The 14,154-nt window shown below is 44.0% G+C and overlaps 1 long non-coding RNA gene across 8 annotated transcripts in view; it reads right to left on the bottom strand.

Annotated features, from left to right (window-relative positions):
- Positions 1-14,154, bottom strand: part of LOC307181137 — a 3,028,377-nt gene that overhangs the window by 660,020 nt on the left and 2,354,203 nt on the right. For 2 of the 8 annotated variants that reach the window (XR_013825978.1, XR_013825955.1), the window contains one exon: positions 7,371-7,388. The exons of the other annotated variants lie outside the window; for them this stretch is intronic. This is a non-coding gene — a long non-coding RNA (uncharacterized lncRNA). Of the gene's footprint in view, positions 1-7,370; positions 7,389-14,154 lie in introns of those variants that run through there. 8 annotated transcript variants of the gene reach the window in all.

The following is a 14,154-nucleotide window of genomic DNA, read 5'->3' as shown; positions in this document are numbered from 1 at the left end:
ATCACCCATGTGATCGGGAGACGTGTTCAAATATGTCTCAGTTTTCCTCCCCTGGTACTCGGGTGCAACATTCCAGACGCTTTACTAACACTCTCCCGACTTGGAGAGTCAGTCCCTTTAACCTCCTGTTTGGCCCAGTTTGCAATTTCTGCGGAAGCTGAACAGGAATAGCGAGAACCAATGAGAGGCTAGCTGCAGGTGTCTGGACGGGCAAATTTAACTCTCATTTCCCACCAGGAAGAGGAATTAACCAAAGGCTCAGCGTGCCGGGCCGGAACCAGATTAGGGCCTGAAGCCATCCTGCGGTGTTGCGGCCAGGTCACAAGAAAGCGAGTTGAAGAAAGGAGCTCAGGGGCACTGTAATTCACAAACCTGCAGACTTATAAATGACAGCTATCGTCCAAAAATAGACTGAAGTAAGGCTGCCAAGAGGACTTGAAAGCGGGGCAGAATTGCAGGAAACCGATTTCAGGAGGTAGACTGGAATTGCATTGAAAGCATAGGAAAAGAGGCAGAACGTCCACAATGATGCACTTGGCCAAAAAGGGCGTATGCGTTTTTTCCTGAATATATTCAGGAAAAAACGCATACGCCCTTTTTGGCCAACCAAGCAAGCTTGCAAAGGAAATCTGCACTACAATGAAGTCTCACTTCCCCCCGGTCAAAAGGGCCATCTGAAAAAACTGTAAAATCCAGAAAGGCAGGACAGGCCATGGAGAACTGGGAGCCTTGTTATGCTGAAGGGCGGGATGTAAATTGCCAATAAACACTCGGGAGAAGTGTATGGTGTTTCCTGAAACATCTAAAAAACAAAGCAACAGAGCCTAGGGCACTTCCACTTATGGTCCTATAGCTTAGGGAATTTAAAATCAAAAAGACACAGCCACCCCAATGTTTCGAACGGCTCTGTTTACAAGAACCTCGTTTACAGTACAAGTTCAACATCGAACAAAGTGAAAAATGGATAAAAAAGTTGTGGTATTTACTTACAAAGCAATATCACTCAGCAATGAAATCTGTGTCATCAGGCCCTTAGCAGCACAATGAGTGGATTCAGGTATGATGATTCTAACTGAAATAAGTGACACAGAAAAAGAAACATCATAAGATATCAGTAATACACGGAATGTAAACTTGGCTACACAGGAACTGAATTACAGAACAGAACAGGGTCTCAAATTTAGAAAACCAACTTATGCTTGCTTAAGGGTAAAGGTGAGTTGGGGTGGTGCATAAAACCAGAGATTGAAATGAGCACAGATAAAGTTCCTTAAGCCAAATATGGAATAGACAAGAGCTACTCCTTGCTCAACGAAATGGACTCAACACCCCATATTAAACTCCTAAGAATGTACCTGACTAGTAAGTATCTTAAAACCTAGGGATTGCTATGTCTCCGAAAGAGAATCAAGCATGTGTACAGGGGCATAAACGCAGCAGTGATAGGATTGGAGAGGTTCGGTGAGCAAATGAAGACCCTTTGAAGTCATATTGCATGGTACCCATTCCACGGGTTTCAACTACCCAGGTTTAAGGTATTCTTCCTTCAGCTAAAACATGCATGTGGAACCTAGAGTATGATCAACCATGTGATCGGGAGACATGTTCAAATATGTCTCAGTTTTCCTCCCCTGGTACTCGGGTGCAACATTCCAGACGCTTTACTAACACTCTCCCGACTTGGAGAGTCAGTCCCTTTAACCTCCTGTTTGGCCCAGTTTGCAATTTCTGCGGAAGATGAACAGGAATAGCGAGAACCAATGAGAGGCTAGCTGCAGGTGTCTGGACGGGCAAATTTAACTCTCATTTCCCACCAGGAAGAGGAATTAACCAAAGGCTCAGCATGCCGGGCTGGAACCAGATTAGGGCCTGAAGCCATCCTGCGGTGTTGCGGCCAGGTCACAAGAAAGCGAGTTGAAGAAACGAGCTCAGGGGCACTGTAATTCACAAACCTGCAGAGTTATAAATGACAGCTATCGTCCAAAAATAGACTGAAGTAAGGCTGCCAAGAGGACTTGAAAGCGGGGCAGAATTGCAGGAAACCGATTTCAGGAGGTAGACTGGAATTGCATTGAAAGCATAGGAAAAGAGGCAGAACGTCCACAATGATGCACTTGGCCAAAAAGGGCGTATGCGTTTTTTCCTGAATATATTCAGGAAAAAACGCATACGCCCTTTTTGGCCAACCAAGCAAGCTTGCAAAGGAAATCTGCACTACAATGAAGTCTCACTTCCCCCCGGTCAAAAGGGCCATCTGAAAAAAGTGTAAAATCCAGAAAGGCAGGACAGGCCATGGAGAACTGGGAGCCTTGTTATGCTGATGGGCGGGATGTAAATTGCCAACAGACACTGGGGAGAAGTGTATGGTGTTTCCTGAAACATCTAAAAAACAAAGCAACAGAACCTAGGGCACTTCCACTTATGGTCCTATAGCTTAGGGAATTTAAAATCAAAAAGACACAGCCACCCCAAAGTTTGGAACGGCTCTGTTTACAAGAACCTCGTTTACAGTACAAGTTCAACATCGCAGAAAGTGAAAAATGGATAAAGAAGTTGTGGTATTTACTTACAAAGCAATATCACTCAGCAATGAAATCTGTGTCATCAGGCCCTTAGCAGCACAATGAGTGGATTCAGGTATGATGATTCTAACTGAAATAAGTGACACAGAAAAAGAAACATCATAAGATATCAGTAATACACGGAATGTAAACTTGGCTACACAGGAACTGAATTACAGAACAGAACAGGGTCTCAAATTTAGAAAACCAACTTATGCTTGCTTAAGGGTAAAGGTGAGTTGGGGTGGTGCATAAAACCAGAGATTGAAATGAGCACAGATAAAGTTCCTTAAGCCAAATATGGAATAGACAAGAGCTACTCCTTGCTCAACGAAATGGACTCAACACCCCATATTAAACTCCTAAGAATGTACCTGACTAGTAAGTATCTTAAAACCTAGGGATTGCTATGTCTCCGAAAGAGAATCAAGCATGTGTACAGGGGCATAAACGCAGCAGTGATAGGATTGGAGAGGTTCGGTGAGCAAATGAAGACCCTTTGAAGTCATATTGCATGGTACCCATTCCACGGGTTTCAACTACCCAGGTTTTAGGTATTCTTCCTTCAGCTAAAACATGCATGTGGAACCCAGAGTATGATCACCCATGTGATCGGGAGACGTGTTCAAATATGTCTCAGTTTTCCTCCCCTGGTACTCGGGTGCAACATTCCAGACGCTTTACTAACACTCTCCCCACTTGGAGAGTCAGCGCCTTTAACCTCCTGTTTGGCCCAGTTTGCAATTTCTGCGGAAGATGAACAGGAATAGCGAGAACCAATGAGAGACTAGCTGGAGGTGTCTGGACGGGCAAATTTAACTCTCATTTCCCACCAGGAAGAGGAAATAACCAGAGGCTCAGCGTGCCGTGCCGGAACCAGATTAGGGCCTGAAGCCATCCTGCGGTGTTGCGGCCAGGTCACAAGAAAGCAAGTTGAAGAAAGGAGCTCAGGGGCACTGTAATTCACAAACCTGCAGAGTTATAAATGACAGCTATCGTCCAAAAATAGACTGAAGTAAGGCTGCCAAGAGGACTTGAAAGCGGGGCAGAATTGCAGGAAACCGATTTCAGGAGGTAGACTGGAATTGCATTGAAAGCATAGGAAAAGAGGCAGAACGTCCACAATGATGCACTTGGCCAAAAAGGGCGTATGCGTTTTTTCCTGAATATATTCAGGAAAAAACGCATACGCCCTTTTTGGCCAACCAAGCAAACTTGCAAAGGAAATCTGCACTACAATGAAGTCTCACTTCCCCCCGGTCAAAAGGGCCATCTGAAAAAAGTGTAAAATCCAGAAAGTCAGGACAGGCCATGGAGAACTGGGAGCCTTGTTATGCTGAAGGGCGGGATGTAAATTGCCAACAACCACTCGGGAGAAGTGTATGGTGTTTCCTGAAACATCTAAAAAACAAAGCAACAGAGCCTAGGGCACTTCCACTTATGGTCCTATAGCTTAGGGAATTTAAAATCAAAAAGACACAGCCACCCCAAAGTTTGGAACGGCTCTGTTTACAAGAACCTCGTTTACAGTACAAGTTCAACATCGCAGAAAGTGAAAAATGGATAAAAAAGTTGTGGTATTTACTTACAAAGCAATATCACTCAGCAATGAAATCTGTGTAATCAGGCCCTTAGTAGCACAATGAGTGGATTCAGGTATGATGATTCTAACTGAAATAAGTCACACAGAAAAAGAAACATCATAAGATATCAGTAATACACGGAATGTAAACTTGGCTACACAGGAACTGAATTACAGAACAGAAAAGGGTCTCAAATTTAGAAAACCAACCTATGCTTGCTTAAGGGTAAAGGTGAGTTGGGGTGCTGCATAAAACCAGAGATTGAAATGAGCACAGATAAAGTTCCTTAAGCCAAATATGGAATAGACAAGAGCTACTCCTTGCTCAAAGAAATGGACTCAACACCGCATATTAAACGCCTAAGAATGTACCTGACTAGTAAGTATCTTAAAATCTAGGGATTGCTATGTCTCCGAAAGAGAATCAAGCATGTGTACAGGGGCATAAACGCAGCAGTGATAGGATTGGAGAGGTTCGGTGAGCAAATGAAGACCCTTTGAAGTCATATTGCATGGTACCCATTCCACGGGTTTCAACTACCCAGGTTTTAGGTATTCTTCCTTCAGCTAAAACATGCATGTGGAACCCAGAGTATGATCAACCATGTGATCGGGAGACGTGTTCAAATATGTCTCAGTTTTCCTACCCTGGTACTCGGGTGCAACACTCCAGACGCTTTACTAACACTCTCCCGACTTGGAGAGTCAGTCCCTTTAACCTCCTGTTTGGCCCAGTTTGCAATTTCTGCGGAAGCTGAACAGGAATAGCGAGAACCAATGAGAGGCTAGCTGCAGGTGTCTGGACGGGCAAATTTAACTCTCATTTCCCACCAGGAAGAGGAATTAACCAAAGGCTCAGCGTGCCGGGCCAGAACCAGATTAGGGCCTGAAGCCATCCTGCGGTGTTGCGGCCAGGTCACAAGAAAGCGAGTTGAAGAAAGGAGCTCAGGGGCACTGTAATTCACAAACCTGCAGAGTTATAAATGACAGCTATCGTCCAAAAATAGACTGAAGTAAGGCTGCCAAGAGGACTTGAAAGCGGGGCAGAATTGCAGGAAACCGATTTCAGGAGGTAGACTGGAATTGCATTGAAAGCATAGGAAAAGAGGCAGAACGTCCACAATGATGCACTTGGCCAAAAAGGGCGTATGCGTTTTTTCCTGAATATATTCAGGAAAAAACGCATACGCCCTTTTTGGCCAACCAAGCAAGCTTGCAAAGGAAATCTGCACTACAATGAAGTCTCACTTCCCCCCGGTCAAAAGGGCCATCTGAAAAAAGTGTAAAATCCAGAAAGGCAGGACAGGCCATGGAGAACTGGGAGCCTTGTTATGCTGATGGGCGGGATGTAAATTGCCAACAGACACTCAGGAGAAGTTTATGGTGTTTCCTGAAACATCTAAAAAACAAAGCAACAGAACCTAGGGCACTTCCACTTATGGTCCTATAGCTTAGGGAAATTAAAATCAAAAAGACACAGCCACCCCAAAGTTTGGGACGCCTCCGTTTAAAAGAACCTCGTTTACCGTACAAGTTCAATATCACAGAAAGTGAAAAATGGATAAAGAACTTGTGGTACTTACGTACAATGCAGTATCACTCAGCAATGAAATCTATGTCATCAGGCCCGTAGCAGCATAATGAGTGGATTCAGGTACGATGATTCTAACTGAAATAAGTCACACAGAAAAAGAAACATCATAAGATATCACTAATACACGGAATGTAAACTTGGCTACACAGGAACTGCATTCCAAAACAGAACAGGGTCTCAAATTTAGAAAACCAACTTATGCTTGCTTAAGGGTAAAGGTGAGTTGGGGTGCTGCATAAAACCAGAGATTGAAATGAGCACAGATAAAGTTCCTTAAGCCAAATATGGAATAGACAAGAGCTACTCCTTGCTCAACGAAATGGACTCAAAACCCCATATTAAACGCCTAAGAATGTACCTGACTAGTAAGTATCTTAAAACCTATGGATTGCTATGTCTCCAAAAGAGAATCAAGCGTGTGTACAGGGGCATAAATGCAGCAGTGATAGGATTGGAGAGGTTCGGGGAGCAAATGAAGACCCTTTGAAGTCATATTGCACGGTACCCATTCCACGGGTCTCCACTCTCCAGGTTTAAGGTATTCTTCCTTCAGCTAAAACATGCATGTGGAACCCAGAGTATGATCAACCATGTGAACGGGAGACGTGTTCAAATATGTCTCAGTTTTCCTACCCTGGTACTCGGGTGCAACACTCCAGACGCTTTACTAACACTCTCCCGACTTGGAGAGTCAGTCCCTTTAACCTCCTGTTTGGCCCAGTTTGCAATTTCTGCGGAAGATGAACAGGAATAGCGAGAACCAATGAGAGGCTAGCTGCAGGTGTCTGGACGGGCAAATTTAACTCTCATTTCCCACCAGGAAGAGGAATTAACCAAAGGCTCAGCATGCCGGGCCGGAACCAGATTAGGGCCTGAAGCCATCCTGCGGTGTTGCGGCCAGGTCACAAGAAAGCGAGTTGAAGAAAGGAGCTCAGGGGCACTGTAATTCACAAACCTGCAGAGTTATAAATGACAGCTATCGTCCAAAAATAGACTGAAGTAAGGCTGCCAAGAGGACTTGAAAGCGGGGCAGAATTGCAGGAAACCGATTTCAGGAGGTAGACTGGAATTGCATTGAAAGCATAGGAAAAGAGGCAGAACGTCCACAATGATGCACTTGGCCAAAAAGGGCGTATGCGTTTTTTCCTGAATATATTCAGGAAAAAACGCATACGCCCTTTTCGGCCAACCAAGCAAGCTTGCAAAGGAAATCTGCACTACAATGAAGTTTCACTTCCCCCAGGTCAAAAGGGCAATCTGAAAAAAGTGTAAAATCCAGAAAGGCAGGACAGGCCATGGAGAACTGGGAGCCTTGTTATGCTGATGGGCGGGATGTAAATTGCCAACAGACACTCCGGAGAAGTGCATGGTGTTTCCTGAAACAACTAAAAAACAAAGCAACAGAGCCTAGGGCACTTCCACTTATGGTCCTATAGCTTAGGGAAATTAAAATCAAAAACACACAGCCACCCCAAAGTTTGGAACGGCTCTGTTTACAAGAACCTCGTTTACAGTACAAGTTCAACATCGCAGAAAGTGAAAAATGGATAAAGAAGTTGTGGTATTTACTTACAAAGCAATATCACTCAGCAATGAAATCTATGTCATCAGGCCCTTAGCAGCACAATGAGTGGATTCGGGTATGATGATTCTAACTGAAATAAGTCACACAGAAAAAGAAACATCATAAGATATCAGTAATACACGGAATGTAAACTTGGCTACACAGGAACTGAATTACAGAACACAACAGGGTCTCAAATTTAGAAAACCAACTTATGCTTGCTTAAGGGGAAAGGTGAGTTGGGGTGCTGCATAAAACCAGAGATTGAAATGAGCACAGATAAAGTTCCTTAAGCCAAATATGGAATAGACAAGAGCTACTCCTTGCTCAACGAAATGGACTCAACACCGCATATTAAACGCCTAAGAATGTACCTGACTAGTAAGTATCTTAAAACCTATGGATTGCTATGTCTCCGAAAGAGAATCAAGCGTGTGTACAGGGGCATAAACGCAGCAGTGATAGGATTGGAGAGGTTCGGTGAGCAAATGAAGACCCTTTGAAGTCATATTGCATGGTACCCATTACACGGGTCTCAACTCTCCAGGTTTAAGGTATTCTTCCTTCAGCTAAAACATGCATGTGGAACGCAGAGTATGATCAACCATGTGAACGAGAGACGTGTTCAAATATGTCTCAGTTTTCCTCCCCTGGTACTCGGGTGCAACATTCCAGACGCTTTACTAACACTCTCCCCACTTGCAGAGTCAGCGCCTTTAACCTCCTGTTTGGCCCAGTTTGCAATTTCTGCGGAAGATGAACAGGAATAGCGAGAACCAATGAGAGGCTAGCTGGAGGTGTCTGGAGAGGCAAATTTAACACTCATTTCCCACCAGGAAGAGGAAATAACCAAAGCCTCAGCGTGCCATGCCGGAACCAGATTAGGGCCTGAAGCCATCCTGCGGTGTTGCGGCCAGCTCAAAAGAAAGCGAGTTGAAGAAAGGAGCTCAGGGGCACTGTAATTCACAAACCTGCAGAGTTATAAATGACAGCTATCGTCCAAAAATAGACTGAAGTAAGGCTGCCAAGAGGACTTGAAAGCGGGGCAGAATTGCAGGAAACCGATTTCAGGAGGTAGACTGGAATTGCATTGAAAGCATAGGAAAAGAGGCAGAACGTCCACAATGATGCACTTGGCCAAAAAGGGCGTATGCGTTTTTTCCTGAATATATTCAGGAAAAAACGCATACGCCCTTTTTGGCCAACCAAGCAAGCTTGCAAAGGAAATCTGCACTACAATGAAGTCTCACTTCCCCCCGGTCAAAAGGGCCATCTGAAAAAAGTGTAAAATCCAGAAAGGCAGGACAGGCCATGGAAACTGGGAGCCTTGTTATGCTGAAGGGCGGGATGTAAGTTGCCAACAACCACTCGGGAGAAGTGTATGGTGCTTCCTGAAACATCTAAAAAACAAAGCAACAGAGCCTAGGGCACTTCCACTTATGGTCCTATAGCTTAGGGAATTTAAAATCAAAAAGACACAGCCACCCCAAAGTTTGGAACGGCTCTGTTTACAAGAACCTCGTTTACAGTACAAGTTCAACATCGCAGAAAGTGAAAAATGGATAAAAAAGTTGTGGTATTTACTTACAAAGCAATATCACTCAGCAATGAAATCTGTGTCATCAGGCCCTTAGTAGCACAATGAGTGGATTCAGGTATGATGATTCTAACTGAAATAAGTCACACAGAAAAAGAAACATCATAAGATATCAGTAATACACGGAATGTAAACTTGGCTACACAGGAACTGAATTACAGAACAGAACAGGGTCTCAAATTTAGAAAACCAACTTATGCTTGCTTAAGGGTAAAGGTGAGTTGGGGTACTGCATAAAACCAGAGATTGAAATGAGCACAGATAAAGTTCCTTAAGCCAAATATGGAATAGACAAGAGCTACTCCTTGCTCAAAGAAATGGACTCAACACCGCATATTAAACGCCTAAGAATGTACCTGACTAGTAAGTATCTTAAAATCTAGGGATTGCTATGTCTCCGAAAGAGAATCAAGCATGTGTACAGGGGCATAAACGCAGCAGTGATAGGATTGGAGAAGTTCGGTGAGCAAATGAAGACCCTTTGAAGTCATATTGCATGGTACCCATTCCACGGGTTTCAACTACCCAGGTTTTAGGTATTCTTCCTTCAGCTAAAACATGCATGTGGAACCCAGAGTATGATCAACCATGTGATCGGGAGACGTGTTCAAATATGTCTCAGTTTTCCTCCCCTGGTACTCGGGTGCAACATTCCAGACGCTTTACTAACACTCTCCCGACTTGGAGAGTCAGCGCCTTTAACCTCCTGTTTGGCCCAGTTTGCAATTTCTGCGGAAGATGAACAGGAATAGCGAGAACCAATGAGAGACTAGCTGGAGGTGTCTGGACGGGCAAATTTAAGTCTCATTTCCCACCAGGAAGAGGAAATAACCAGAGGCTCAGCGTGCCGTGCCGGAACCAGATTAGGGCCTGAAGCCATCCTGCGGTGTTGCGGCCAGGTCACAAGAAAGCGAGTTGAAGAAAGGAGCTCAGGGGCACTGTAATTCACAAACCTGCAGAGTTATAAATGACAGCTATCGTCCAAAAATAGACTGAAGTAAGGCTGCCAAGAGGACTTGAAAGCGGGGCAGAATTGCAGGAAACCGATTTCAGGAGGTAGACTGGAATTGCATTGAAAGCATAGGAAAAGAGGCAGAACGTCCACAATGATGCATTTGGCCAAAAAGGGCGTATGCGTTTTTTCCTGAATATATTCAGGAAAAAACGCATACGCCCTTTTTGGCCAACCAAGCAAGCTTGCAAAGGAAATCTGCACTACAATGAAGTCTCACTTCCCCCCGGTCAAAAGGGCCATCTGAAAAAAGTGTAAAATCCAGAAAGGCAGGACAGGCCATGGAGAACTGGGAGCCTTGTTATGCTGATGGGCGGGATGTAAATTGCCAACAGACACTGGGGAGAAGTGTATGGTGTTTCCTGAAACATCTAAAAAACAAAGCAACAGAACCTAGGGCACTTCCACTTATGGTCCTATAGCTTAGGAAATTTAAAATCAAAAAGACACAGCCACCCCAAAGTTTGGAACGGCTCTGTTTACAAGAACCTCGTTTACAGTACAAGTTCAACATCGCAGAAAGTGAAAAATGGATAAAGAAGTTGTGGTATTTACTTACAAAGCAATATCACTCAGCAATGAAATCTGTGTCATCAGGCCCTTAGCAGCACAATGAGTGGATTCAGGTATGATGATTCTAACTGAAATAAGTCACACAGAAAAAGAAACATCATAAGATATCAGTAATACATGGAATGTAAACTTGGCTACACAGGAACTGAATTACAGAACAGAACAGGGTCTCAAATTTAGAAAACCAACTTATGCTTGCTTAAGGGTAAAGGTGAGTTGGGGTGCTGCATAAAACCAGAGATTGAAATGAGCACAGATAAAGTTCCTTAAGTCAAATATGGAATAGACAAGAGCTACTCCTTGCTCAACGAAATGGACTCAACACCGCATATTAAACGCCTAAGAATGTACCTGACTAGTAAGTATCTTAAAACCTATGGATTGCTATGTCTCCGAAAGAGAATCAAGCATGTGAACAGGGGCATAAACGCAGCAGTGATAGGATTGGAGAGGTTCGGTGAGCAAATGAAGACCCTTTGAAGTCATATTGCATGGTACCCATTCCACGGGTTTCAACTACCCAGGTTTAAGGTATTCTTCCTTCAGCTAAAACATGCATGTGGAACCTAGAGTATGATCAACCATGTGATCGGGAGACGTGTTCAAATCTGTCTCAGTTTTCCTCCCCTGGTACTCGGGTGCAACATTCCAGACGCTTTACTAACACTCTCCCGACTTGGAGAGTCAGTCCCTTTAACCTCCTGTTTGGCCCAGTTTGCAATTTCTGCGGAAGCTGAACAGGAATAGCGAGAACCAATGAGAGGCTAGCTGGAGGTGTCTGGAGAGGCAAATTTAACACTCATTTCCCACCAGGAAGAGGAAATAACCAAAGCCTCAGCGTGCCGTGCCGGAACCAGATTAGGGCCTGAAGCCATCCTGCGGTGTTGCGGCCAGCTCAAAAGAAAGCGAGTTGAAGAAAGGAGCTCAGGGGCACTGTAATTCACAAACCTGCAGAGTTATAAATGACAGCTATCGTCCAAAAATAGACTGAAGTAAGGCTGCCAAGAGGACTTGAAAGCGGGGCAGAATTGCAGGAAACCGATTTCAGGAGGTAGACTGGAATTGCATTGAAAGCATAGGAAAAGAGGCAGAACGTCCACAATGATGCACTTGGCCAAAAAGGGCGTATGCGTTTTTTCCTGAATATATTCAGGAAAAAACGCATACGCCCTTTTTGGCCAACCAAGCAAGCTTGCAAAGGAAATCTGCACTACAATGAAGTCTCACTTCCCCCCGGTCAAAAGGGCCATCTGAAAAAAGTGTAAAATCCAGAAAGGCAGGACAGGCCATGGAAACTGGGAGCCTTGTTATGCTGAAGGGCGGGATGTAAATTGCCAACAACCACTCGGGAGAAGTGTATGGTGTTTCCTGAAACATCTAAAAAACAAAGCAACAGAGCCTAGGGCACTTCCACTTATGGTCCTATAGCTTAGGGAATTTAAAATCAAAAAGACACAGCCACCCCAAAGTTTGGAACGGCTCTGTTTACAAGAACCTCGTTTACAGTACAAGTTCAACATCGCAGAAAGTGAAAAATGGATAAAAAAGTTGTGGTATTTACTTACAAAGCAATATCACTCAGCAATGAAATCTGTGTCATCAGGCCCTTAGTAGCACAATGAGTGGATTCAGGTATGATGATTCTAACTGAAATAAGTCACACAGAAAAAGAAACATCATAAGATATCAGTAATACACGGAATGTAAACTTGGCTACACAGGAACTGAATTACAGAACAGAACAGGGTCTCAAATTTAGAAAACCAACTTATGCTTGCTTAAGGGTAAAGGTGAGTTGGGGTACTGCATAAAACCAGAGATTGAAATGAGCACAGATAAAGTTCCTTAAGCCAAATATGGAATAGACAAGAGCTACTCCTTGCTCAAAGAAATGGACTCAACACCGCATATTAAACGCCTAAGAATGTACCTGACTAGTAAGTATCTTAAAATCTAGGGATTGCTATGTCTCCGAAAGAGAATCAAGCATGTGTACAGGGGCATAAACGCAGCAGTGATAGGATTGGAGAGGTTCGGTGAGCAAATGAAGACCCTTTGAAGTCATATTGCATGGTACCCATTCCACGGGTTTCAACTACCCAGGTTTTAGGTATTCTTCCTTCAGCTAAAACATGCATGTGGAACCCAGAGTATGATCAACCATGTGATCGGGAGACGTGTTCAAATATGTCTCAGTTTTCCTCCCCTGGTACTCGGGTGCAACATTCCAGACGCTTTACTAACACTCTCCCCACTTGGAGAGTCAGCGCCTTTAACCTCCTGTTTGGCCCAGTTTGCAATTTCTGCGGAAGATGAACAGGAATAGCGAGAACCAATGAGAGACTAGCTGGAGGTGTCTGGACGGGCAAATTTAAGTCTCATTTCCCACCAGGAAGAGGAAATAACCAGAGGCTCAGCGTGCCGTGCCGGAACCAGATTAGGGCCTGAAGCCATCCTGCGGTGTTGCGGCCAGGTCACAAGAAAGCGAGTTGAAGAAAGGAGCTCAGGGGCACTGTAATTCACAAACCTGCAGAGTTATAAATGACAGCTATCGTCCAAAAATAGACTGAAGTAAGGCTGCCAAGAGGACTTGAAAGCGGGGCAGAATTGCAGGAAACCGATTTCAGGAGGTAGACTGGAATTGCATTGAAAGCATAGGAAAAGAGGCAGAACGTCCACAATGATGCATTTGGCCAAAAAGGGCGTATGCGTTTTTTCCTGAATATATTCAGGAAAAAACGCATACGCCCTTTTTGGCCAACCAAGCAAGCTTGCAAAGGAAATCTGCACTACAATGAAGTCTCACTTCCCCCCGGTCAAAAGGGCCATCTGAAAAAAGTGTAAAATCCAGAAAGGCAGGACAGGCCATGGAGAACTGGGAGCCTTGTTATGCTGATGGGCGGGATGTAAATTTCCAACAGACACTTGGGAGAAGTGTATGGTGTTTCCTGAAACATCTAAAAAACAAAGCAACAGAACCTAGGGCACTTCCACTTATGGTCCTATAGCTTAGGGAATTTAAAATCAAAAAGACACAGCCACCCCAAAGTTTGGAACGGCTCTGTTAACAAGAACCTCGTTTACAGTACAAGTTCAACATCGCAGAAAGTGAAAAATGGATAAAAAAGTTGTGGTATTTACTTACAAAGCAATATCACTCAGCAATGAAATCTGTGTCATCAGGCCCTTAGCAGCACAATGAGTGGATTCAGGTATGATGATTCTAACTGAAATAAGTCACACAGAAAAAGAAACATCATAAGATATCAGTAATACATGGAATGTAAACTTGGCTACACAGGAACTGAATTACAGAACAGAACAGGGTCTCAAATTTAGAAAACCAACTTATGCTTGCTTAAGGGTAAAGGTGAGTTGGGGTGCTGCATAAAACCAGAGATTGAAATGAGCACAGATAAAGTTCCTTAAGTCAAATATGGAATAGACAAGAGCTACTCCTTGCTCAACGAAATGGACTCAACACCGCATATTAAACGCCTAAGAATGTACCTGACTAGTAAGTATCTTAAAACCTATGGATTGCTATGTCTCCGAAAGAGAATCAAGCATGTGTTCAAGGGCATAAATGCAGCAGTGATAGGATTGGAGAGGTTCGGTGAGCAAATGAAGACCCTTTGAAGTCATATTGCACGGTACCCATACCACGGGTC

This window comes from Stenella coeruleoalba (assembly GCF_951394435.1).
Source record: "Stenella coeruleoalba genome assembly, contig: scaffold_39, whole genome shotgun sequence".
NCBI lineage: Eukaryota > Metazoa > Chordata > Mammalia > Artiodactyla > Delphinidae > Stenella > Stenella coeruleoalba.
The sequence above is the reverse complement of the archived record's forward strand: the minus strand, read 5'-3'. Positions and strand labels throughout refer to the sequence as shown.